The following is an 11,335-nucleotide window of genomic DNA, read 5'->3' as shown; positions in this document are numbered from 1 at the left end:
AGCTCGTAAACATGCCTACTTGAGTTATGTTTCAGCATGTGCCAGTTTTCACTAAGTCTGAAAACTGATTATGTTTTTGCTATGTTCACATGCTTGCAATTGTATTTTCTGATCCCTTTTGGCTCAAGGTCACTAAGGGACTTTTGTTAAGCTCTTTGAGTAGCTCCATGCCATGCTTTACTTTGCCATGTTCAGATCCTGTAGCTTGTAGTTTTATGGCTCCGAAGAGGGCTACCTGATCTGAAATTCCAGACAAGTGTTAATTTCACTAAGTCTGAGATCTGTTTGCCATATGCATTTTTGCCATGCTTGTTTGAACCTGTTAATGGATGAATTGGCCGTAGCTCAGTGCTATACTTTTGTTAAGCATCTTGAATGCATCCCTGCCATGCCTTTTGTTGTCATGTTTGGTTGCTGTAGCATGTTCATCTCATTGCATTTAGTTGGCTACTTGCTGTAAATCGAAGACCAGTGTCATATTTGAATCGCTTGCCATTTCCAAATCGTAACTCCGATTCTGGCGTCTTTATATCGTTTTCAAGCGATTTCGTCTCATCTTTCCAGTGGCACACTTGGATTTCCAAGTTGAGGCCAGGTTCATGCATTTCCTGTCATATCTTGCATTTTGCATCCCGCATCGCATCCCGCATAGCATATCATCTTTGCATTGTGTTGTTTGAGTTTGCACGTGGTTGATTGTGCCCTTGTTGCTTGTTTGTCTTTTTTGGGTAGAGCCGGGAGACGAGTTCGCTAACGAGGAGCCCGTTGAGTTTGCTTTCGAGGATCCAGTCAACTCTGACAACTGTGCAGGCAAGATGATCATACCCTCGAAATCACTACTATCTTTGCTATGCTAGTTTGCTCGCTCTTTTGCTATGCCATTGCTACGATGCCTACCACTTGCTTTCAAGCCTCCCAAATTGCCATGTCAAACCTCTAACCCACCATGTCCTAGCAAACCGTTGATTGGCTATGTTACCGCTTTGCTCAGCCCCTCTTATAGCGTTGTTAGTTGCAGGTGAAGATTGAAGGCGTTCCTTGTTGGAACAATTATTTACTTGTTGGGATATCATTATATTATCTTGCTATCTTAATGCATCTATATACTTGGTAAAGGGTGGAAGGCTCGGCCTCTCTCCTAGTGTTTTGTTCCACTCTTGCCGCCCTAGTTTTCCATCATATCGGTGTTATGTTCCCAGATTTTGCGTCCTTACGCGGTTGGGTTATAATGGGAACCCCTTGATAGTTCGCCTTGATTAAAGCTTTTCCAGCAATGCCCAACCTTGGTTTTACCATTCGCCACCTAGCCTCTTTTTCCCTTGGGTTACCGGAGCCCGAGGGTCATCTTATTTTAACCCCCCCGGGCTAGTGCTCCTCTGAGTGTTGGTCCGAACCGGGCAGCCTGCGGGGCCACCTCGGGGAAACTCGAGGGTTGGTTTTACTCGTAGCTTGACCTATCTGAGTGTGCCCTGAGAACGAGATATGTGCAGCTCCTATCGGGATTTTTCGGCACATTCGGGCGGTGTTGCTGGTCTTGTTTTAACCTGTCGAAGTATCTTGAATTACCGAGATGCCGAGTCTGATCGGAACGTCTTGGGAGGAGGTTTATTCCTTCGTTGACCATGAGAGCTTGTCATGGGCTAAGTTGGGACTCCCCTGCAGGGATTGAACTTTCGAAAGCCGTGCCCGTGGTTATGGACAGATGGGAATTTGTTAATGTCCGGTTGTAGATAACTTGAACCTTAACTTAATTAAAATGAATCAACCGAGTGTGTTACTGTGATGGCCTCTTCTCGGCGGAGTCTGGGAAGTGGACACGGTGTTGGAGTAATGTTTGCGCAGGTTGTTCTCTAGTTTCTCGCTCATGCTTTGCCTCCTCTTCTCGCTCTCTTTGCGAATAAGTTAGCCACCATACTTGCTAGTCGCTTGCTGCAGCTCCACATATATTTACCTTGCCTTACCTATAAGCTTAAATAGTCTTGATCGCGAGGGTGCGAGATTGCTGAGTCCCTGTGGCTCACAGATTACTATTACACCAGATGCAGGGCCTGATGATTCCGCTCCAGGAGACGCGTATGAGATCAAGTGGAAGTTCGACGAAGACTCTCAACGATACTATGTTTCCTTTCCCGATGATCAGTAGTGGTGCCCAGTTGGGGGTGAACGGGACCGTTGTCGCATGTTGGGTTATCTTTTATTTTGATGCCGTAGTCGGGCCATGAGTGTTTGGATGATGTAATGTTATTTATGTACTTGATTGACGTGGCGAGTGTAAGCCAACTATGTTATCTCCCCTTTATTATTTATATTACATGGGATGTTGTGAAGATTGCCTAACTTGCGACATATGCCTTCAATGCGATTATGCCTCTAAGTCGTGCCTCGACACGTGGGAGATATAGTCGCATCGAGGGTGTTACAGCTGGGCTCGGGGGCTCTCCTCTGGAGGGCCTCTGACCTGGCCAACGTCACGAGGGAGGCACTCGGGCACCATGTGGAGGCGTGCTTCAACGCGTGTTTCCATGAGGAGGGCGCAGGGCGCGAGGCGCCAAGTGCTCAGGAATTCATCACCAAGGCAACCAAGGAGCTTCAGGAGGCAAGAGCCATGCGAGGCAAGCGTTGCCCTGCACCACACAACGCGGCTCCCTCCCCTGACGAGGGTAGTGAGCTGCGTGTCTGCGTCAACATCCCAGGGCTCAACAGAGTCGCGTCTCAGGAGCTCTTCTGGCTGTCCCATGTTGGTCGGTGCGGTGGCCCCCCTCGCAGCTACGTTCGCATGCCTTTCGGTTTGCTGAACAAGGCTGCCACACACCAGCGCCACATGCGGGGCGTCCTGGCGGCTCATGAGGCCAGGCACCAAGTGATCCTAGCGGAGGTGGCGTTGGATCCTCGCGAGCCCCCGGGCCTCCAGAGCCTCACGAGGTTCAGGAGCTGGACGACTCGTGAGGAGCGACTTCTGCAGTGCGCGTCTTCAGCTACTCCAACACTTCTTTAGCAACGGTGCCAGGTGACACCTTTTGGTTTATTCAGTTGGGGGCGCCCCTTGCGCTGCATTATCCCCAAGTCATGTGGGTCTGTCCCTGCGGCATGTATCGTTCTTTGCATCTATCAGAACTGGCCTTACCCTTCCATGAGTTGTTTTATGATTATAACCTGTCTGTCCGGCGCTTCGTCTCGTGATTAAGGACTGGCACGGCATCTGTGCTCGGGTCCGTCCCTGCAGCGTCGCTAAACCCAAGTGGCTGAGCTCTGGCTCGTGGGCCAGCCCCCGTGCACGTCACCTCCCATGGTCCTTGGTGCCTTGTTCTCGCATGAGCTAATCGGGAACAGATAAGTTAGGGTGCGCGACCCGGTGCCTCGCCGCCGCGGGAGCCGCGTGCCGGTTGTCTTTCTTGAGGACCTTCGCATGAGAAGACTGAGCACGGCGTCTGTGCTCAGGTCAGTCCCTGCAGCATTGACAAACCCAACGGTTGAGCTCTGTCTGGCGGGCCGGTCCCGTTCACGTCACCTCCTGGGGTCGTTGGTGTTTGGCCTTCTCATGCGATATCCTCAGAGATTCACTCGGTGCAGGTTGCCTAACTATCTCGCAGGACCATCACAAGTGTTCCAAATCAAATTCAGGCGCAACCCGCCTTGAGGTAGGGGCTCGTGAGTCCCGTGCTGGCTCACGAGTGCCCATATACACCTCCTCTAGTCTTGCCGTGCAAGCCATGTGCCAGGACGGGGTTGTACACATCCTAGAGTCTCCCCTCAGAGGGAGCTCCCACCCACGAACCAATGGAAGCCCCATGCTCCGCGCTGGTGGATGACACGGTCGAGGAGCGGCTATGCCCATGCAAGAGCGGAAGCACCATGCTCCGTGCTAGTGAATAAACAACTGAGGGCAACCTAGCGGCTACATCAACCTCAGGAGAGCCACCAGGCTTGTTGCTCAGTCTCACCGCAATGCCTTCCCCTCAGGAGGGTCGCGCGAGGGGGCTGTGCACGGGGGCTATGGTCAGGTCATGTCTGGCGTACGCCACCTCACCAGGTCCCTTGGACCTGGTCTTCTCGCGTCCCTCCTGAGCGAAAGCTCGGTGAGGAAAGGTATGGAGGGCTATTCGTACGTCAAGGGGGACCCCTGAGCATCGCGACTCAGGGGCCTAACTGGTCATGTAGCCCCTCACCCCATGGTCTCATCCTAGTGATCCGGATGCCCCAACGACGACTGAGGTATGCACGGGGCCGGGCCCTACCGATGCAGAACACTAAAAACAATAGTCACGCCTCCTTCTTGAAAGCTTTCCATACGTCAAGGAGGACCTCTGGGCATCACGACCCAGGGGCCTAACCGGTCACGTAGCCCCTCACCCCTTGGTCTCGTCCTGGTGATCCGGACGCCCCAACGGCGGCTGAGGTATGCGCAGGGCCGGGCCCTGCCGACGCAGAACACTAAAGCAAGAGGAAAGGAAGTCGCGAAATCCTAGCAAATTATTACAAAACATAATGTCTCTTGAAACTCAAAGCATAAGTTTTTACGCCTCCACAAGGCACGATAAAATGTTGCAGGAATAAAATAGGGGGAAGCGCCACCTTCGAGCCTCTTCCTCAGCCTTGGACACCGCCATCGCTCGCCTGGGGAGGCCCGTCATCAACAACGGCCGCCGTCCTTGCCACCAGTCGCGGTCGCGGGGTCAACGCAGAGGAACTTCTGCAGCAGGGCCTCCACCTGCTTCTTCACGGCCTCAGCGGCAGCATCGTGGAGCTCAGGGGCCACGGGTTCGAGCAACACACCAAGGTGAAAGCTGGGGGCCCGAAGGTGGAGGTGGCTGAAGATGCCCGTCGCAACCAAGGTAAAAAGCGTGCGAGCCTCTTCCTCCACCATGGGGCCCCCTCCGACGATGATGCCCTCGAGCACCACAGCAAGCTTGGGGAGCAGCCCGGCGGGGCCTTCCTCCGGAGTCACCAACGGCTTCTCATACCCTTCCTCGTAAAGGTCCTACAGCGCCGCGTGGGACCTCGACTCGATGGAGACAAAGGCGTTGCACCCTGTGGCGGCCGCCTGCTCAGCCGCGACGAGGGACTTCTCCCTGGCCTCCAGCCCGGCCTTCTCCTCGGAGACAAGCTTGGTGTGGGACGCCTGGGCCGCCTCCAGCTCCTCCTTTAGCTTCCCCAGGCGGTTCCGCTCCGCAGCCTGTTCCTGGGATACCTGCTCCAGTTCGGCATCGCGGTTGGCGAGTGCCATCTCCCGGGCTTTCAGTTCCTCCTCCTGCTCCTTGAGCTGACGGGTGCGGGCAGCCTGCTCGTCACGGAGGGCCTTCAGCTCGACCTCCACTGTACGGCAGCGCTCCTTGGTAGACGCCGCCTCGTTGAGCGCCGCATCATGAGTTGCTATGGCTTCACCGGTCCCCCTCTTGCCCTCCGCGACGGCGGCCTCAGCCTGACCCCAGGCCGTCCTGATGGACGAGTCGGCCTGAAGCCACCCCGAGATCAGCTCCAGGTGCCCCGCCACCACGCGCCGGTCGGCGCCCTGAAGATCTGTCCGGAGCCGGCCCAACACGATGAAGGCCTCCTCCAAAGCGCCGGGCAAGGCAGAGGAGCCATGATCCGCCAACTTTAGGACTTGGGGAGGAGGTGACACCGGCGCCTGGGCTGGCGACGTAGAAGCGGCAAGGATGGCAGGGGGCTCCAGAGCCCTCGAACCCCCAGCGGGTGCTATGGAGACGGACGCCCCCGGAGTCGGCTTGGCCACAGAGGCAGTCTTCTCCCGAGGCTGGGCTGCCGAGCCCCGAGAGGCTCGCTCCGTCGTGGGCAGACATGGGGCGGGCCCTTCCTCCCGCGTCCGGGTCGCCGTGACCACAACAGGACACGTGGCCTCAGAGGCCCTGGCCTCCTCCCTCTTCCTCTTCACCATTGGCTGTAGGATGGCCACTAGGACAAGAACCTCATGAGCACGACATCAAAGATAGGGAGCAAACGCAAGGTGAAGTACTTACTCATCGTCAGCAACATACGCCCGCCTCTTGGACAGGAGCGCGGCGCCTCCAAGCTTCTTGATCACAGGCCTCGCCGCACCCTCAAGATCGGCTGGCTCTGGAGTAGCGGCAATGGGCGGCAAGGCGGGTGCGTTGCCCCAGGGAAGCAATACAGCCTCGCCCTTCTCCGGAGTCCCTCATCCCGGCCTCCGCAAAGGGGTTCCCGGACCTCATGATACCCCCGGTGGAGCGCGGGGAACCCTCAACCAGATATTCGCCAGCATCATCATCATCAAAGAGACTGCGGAGGAGCTCGCTCTGCCGTGGGGGAGAGCTCTCCCCCACCTCCTCCAGGGTCGCCTCTGAGTCCCCTTCCTTCCCAGAGACCTGGCCGGAGGACACCAACACCGGGGAGTTGAGGAGCGTGAGCACCACAAGCCCCTGCACGTTGAAGGCAGGCATGGCGGAGGCCACCGCTACCCCGTTGATACGTCTCCAACGTACCTATAATTTTTGATTGTTCCATGCTATTATATTATCTATCTTGGATGTTTTATATGCATTTATATGCTATTTTATATGATTTTTGGGACTAACCTATTAACCTAGAGCCCAGTGCCAATTTCTGTTTTTCCTTATTTTTGAGTTTCGCAGAAAAGGAGTATCAAACGGAGTCCAATTGACCTGAAAATTTACAGAGATTATTTTTGGAAAATATAAAAAATAGTGGAACGAAAAGATACCGGAGAAGAGTCCCGAGGCCACCACAAGGGTGGAGGGCCCCCCTAGGGCGCACCCCGACCTTATGGCTGCCTCGTGGGTCCCCCTAACTTGTTCCCGACGTCAACACCTCTTATAAATCCCAAAAAAAACCCGAACAGAACCTAGATCGGGAGTTCCGATGCCGCAAGCCTCTGTAGCCACCAAAAACCAACCGGGACCCTGTTCCGGCACCCTGCCGGAGGGGAGAATCATCACCGGTGGCCATCTTCATCATCAGGACGCTCTCCATGACAAGGAGGGAGTAGTTCACCCTCGGGGCTGAAGGTATGTACCAGTAGCTATGTGTTTGATCTCTCTCTCTCTCTCATGTTCTTGAGTTGGCACGATCTTGATGTACGGCAAGCTTTGCTATGATAGTTGGATCTTATGATGTTTCCCCCCCTCTACCTTCTTGTAATGGATTAAGTTTCCCCTTTGAAGTTATCTTATCAGATTGAGTCTTTAAGGATTTGAGAACACTTGATGTATGTCTTGCATGTGTTTATCTATGGTGACAATGGGATATTCACGTGATCTACTTGACGTATGATTTGGTGATCAACTTGCTGGTTCTGTGACCTTGTGAACTTATGCATAGGGGTTGGCACACGTTTTCTTCTTGACTCTCCGGTAGAAACTTTGGGGCACTCTTTGAAGTTCTTTGTGTTGGTTTGAATAGATGAATCTGATATTGTGTGATGCATATCGTATAATCAAACCCGCGGATACTTGTGGTGACATTAGCGTTTTGGTTGATGTGTGTCTTAAGGTGTTATTTTAGTACGAACTCTAGGGCTGTTTGTGACACTTATAGGAATATCCCAATAGATTGATCAGAAAGAATAACTTTGAGGTGGTTTCGTACCCTACAATAATCTCTTCGTTTGTTCTCCGCTATTAGTGAATTTGGAGTGACTCCTTGTTGCATGTTGAGGGGTTGTTATATGATCTAATTATGTTATCATTGTTGAAAGAACTTGCACTAGTGAAATTATGAACCCTAGGCCTTGTTTTGAATCATTGCAATACCGTTTTTGCTCACTTTTGTTACTTGCTACCTTGCTGTCTTTATATTTTCAGATTACAAAAACCTATATGTACTATCCATATTGCACTTTTATCACCATCTCTTCGCCGAACTGGTGCACCTATACAATTTACCATTGTATTGGGTGTGTTGGGGACACAAGAGACTCTTTTTTATTTGGTTGCAAGGTTTTTTGAGAGAGACCATGTTCATCCTATGCCTCCCACGGATTGATAAACCTTAGGATCATCCACTTGAGGGAAATTTCCTACTGTCCTACAAAACTCTGCGCTTGGAGGCCCGACACAAGTCTACAAGAAGAAGGTTGCGTAGTAGACATCAAGCTCATTTCTGGCGCCATTGCTGGGGGGGGGGCTAGGTAAGCGGTACTCACATACCGTCAACGAAGCTCTTTCTGGCGCTGTTGCCGGGGGGGTTAGTGCTTGAAGGTTTATCTTTAGATCTTGCAATTGAACCTTTTAGTTTCTTGTTTTATCACTAGTTTAGTCTATAGAAGAAAACTAGAAAAATGGAATTGAGGTTGCCTCATATGCTTCATCTTTTTAATGTCTTTCGTGAAAATAAGGATTCCGATAATTGTGCCAAAGTGTTAGTAGAAGAATGCATTAAAATGTTTGGCACTAAATCTTTGAATGATGAGCATGATTGCAATGTTGTTAGTATGAATTCCTTGAATATCCATGATGCTAATGATATGCAAAGCCACAAGCTTGGGGATGCTATGTTTGATGAAGATGATATTTTTAGTCCCCCGAATTTTGATGTGCAAATTTATTATGATGAAAGGATGCCTCCTATCTATGATGATCATTGTGATGACATGTATGTTATAAAGGATAATGATAACCATGAAACTTTTCATCATGATTTTAATTTTCAATTGGATTATGCCTCACATGATAGATATTTTGTTGAGTTTGCTCCCACTACTATGAATGAGAAGAATTTTGCTTATGTGGAGAGTAGTAAAATTTCTATGCTTGTAGGTCATGAAAAGAATGGTTTATGTGATACCTATATTGTTGAATTCATTCATGATGCTACTGAAAATTATTTTGAAGGAGGAATATATGCTTGTAAGAGTTGCAATAATATCAAGTTTCCTCTTTATGTGTTGAAAATATTGAAGTTATGCTTGTTTTACCTTCCTATGCTAGTTGATTCTTGCTTTCGTAAGTTGTTTTCTCACAAAAACTCTATACATAGGAAGTGGATTAGACTTAAATGTGCTAGTCAAATTCTTCATGATGCTCCCATTATGTTTCAATTCTTATCTTTTATGTGAGCATCATTGAAATCATCATGCCTAGCTAGAAAGGCAATAAAGAAAAAGCGCTTGTTGGGAGACAACCCAACAATTATACCTACTGTTTTTGTGTGTTCACATGATTAAGCTACTGTAGTGATCATGTTTTATAGCTTTTGTTTCAATAAAGTGCCAAGTAAGACTTTTGAGATGATCTATGGTGATAGTTGATTTGATCTTGCTAAAAAACAGAAACTTTTGCGCTCAGGAAAACAATTCTAATTTTTAACAGAAGCGTGATAAAATACTGATTCTTTTTACAAAAGATTAATAAACAAATTTCTTAGGCTGTCCTAATTTTTCAGAAGTTTTGGTGTTACAGAAGTATTCGAGAGTTACAGATTACTACAGACTGTTCTATTTTTGATAGATTATGTTTTTGATGCATAGTTTGCTTATTTTCTAGTTTCTATGGATTATATTGCTTAATATAAATTGTAGAAATGATAGGGTAGAGTATGCATAATGTGTGAAAAATTATGAATCTTTTCTTGAAAGCACCTAAGTGGCGATTTGCTTTATTATACTAACTGAGCTTATGAGTTTTCTGTTAAGTTTTATATTGTGAAGTTTTCAAGTTTTGGGTAAAGTTTCGATGGACTACGGAATAAGGAGTGGAAAGAGCCTAAGCTTGGGGATTCCCAAGGCACACCAAGGTAATATTCAATGACAACCAAGCATCTAAGCTTGGGGATGCCCCAGATGGCATCCTCTCTTTCGTCTTCGTTCATCGTTAACTTTACTTGAGGCTATATTTTTATTCACCACATGATATGTGTTTTGCTTGGAGCATCATTTTCCTTTATTAGGATTTGCTTGTTGTTATTTAGAGTAATGTTTTGCATCTTTTAGTTCAATAAAAAGGTCAAGTATAGCCTTTACCATGCTTATTTTGCAAGTCCATATGTTGTTGTTTTAAACACAGAAAGTTTGCTGTTATGTTTTGAATATTTGTGAATAGTCAGAACATGAAAAAATCTTGATATTTTTGCACAATAAGTAACAAAAAATTATCTACAGTGTGGTAATTTTTCAGAATTTTTGGAGTTAAAGAAGTATGATTCCTCTTGCATTCTTTACAGACTATCCTGTTTAGACAGATTGCTATTATGATTGCATATGTTTGCTTGTTTAATGATTCTATTTGAGGATAGGACTATTAAATATGGAGAGGCATTTAGTAGGCAATATCAAATTATAATTTTAGTGACTTTCTATAGTAGAGAATGATAAGGTTTAGCATGGATTTATACTAACTTATCTCACGAGTTCTTGTTGAGTTTTGTGTGGATGAAGTTTTTAAGATTTAGGGAAACCGCGATATGAAAGTAATTAAGGAGACACAAAAGCTCAAGCTTGGGGATTCTCAAGGCATCCCTAGTTCATATTCCAAGAATTCTCAAGCACCTAAGCGTGGGGATGCCCCGGTAGGCATCCCGCCTTTCTTCTTCAACAACTATCGGTCAGTTTTGGTTGAGCCTAAGTTTTTGCTTCTTCACATGATATGTGCTATCCTTGCAATGTCATTTTATTTTGTTTTTCTTGATGTTTGAATAAAGTACTTAAGATCTGAAATTTTATTTATGAGAAGGAGTCTTCACATAGTTGCATAATTATTTGACTACTCATTGATCTGCACTTATATCTTTTGGAGTAGTTTGTCATTTGCTCTAGTGCTTCACTTATATCCTTTTAGAGCACGACGGTAGTTTTACTTTGTAGAAATGGATGAACTCTCATGCTTCACTTATATTATTTTGAGAGTCTCTAAACAGCATGGTAATTTGCTTTGGTTATGAATTTAGTCCTAATATGATAGGCATCCAAGAGGAATATAATAAAAAAATTCATATAAAGTGCATTGAATACTATGAGAAGTTTGATTCCTTATGATTGTTTTGAGATATGAAGCTGGTGATATTAGAGTCATGCTAGTGAGTAATTGTGAATTTGAGAAATACTTGTGTTAAGGTTTGTGATTCCCGTAGCATGCACGTATGGTGAACCTTTATATAACGAAGTTGGAGCATGAGGTATTTAATGATTGTCTTCCTTATGAATGGCGGTCGGGGAAGAGCGATGGTCTTTTCCTACCAATCTATCCCCCTAGGAGCATGCGCTTAGTACTTTGTTTCGATGACTAATAGATTTTTGCAATAAGTATGTGAGTTCTTTATAACTAATGTTGAGTCCATGGATTATACACACTCTCACCCTTCCACCATCGCTAGCCTCTCTAGTGCCGCGCAACTTTCGCCGGTACCA

This window comes from Triticum urartu, chromosome 5 (genome assembly GCF_003073215.2).
Source record: "Triticum urartu cultivar G1812 chromosome 5, Tu2.1, whole genome shotgun sequence".
Classification (NCBI taxonomy): domain Eukaryota; kingdom Viridiplantae; phylum Streptophyta; class Magnoliopsida; order Poales; family Poaceae; genus Triticum; species Triticum urartu.
This window is presented reverse-complemented; position numbering follows the sequence as displayed.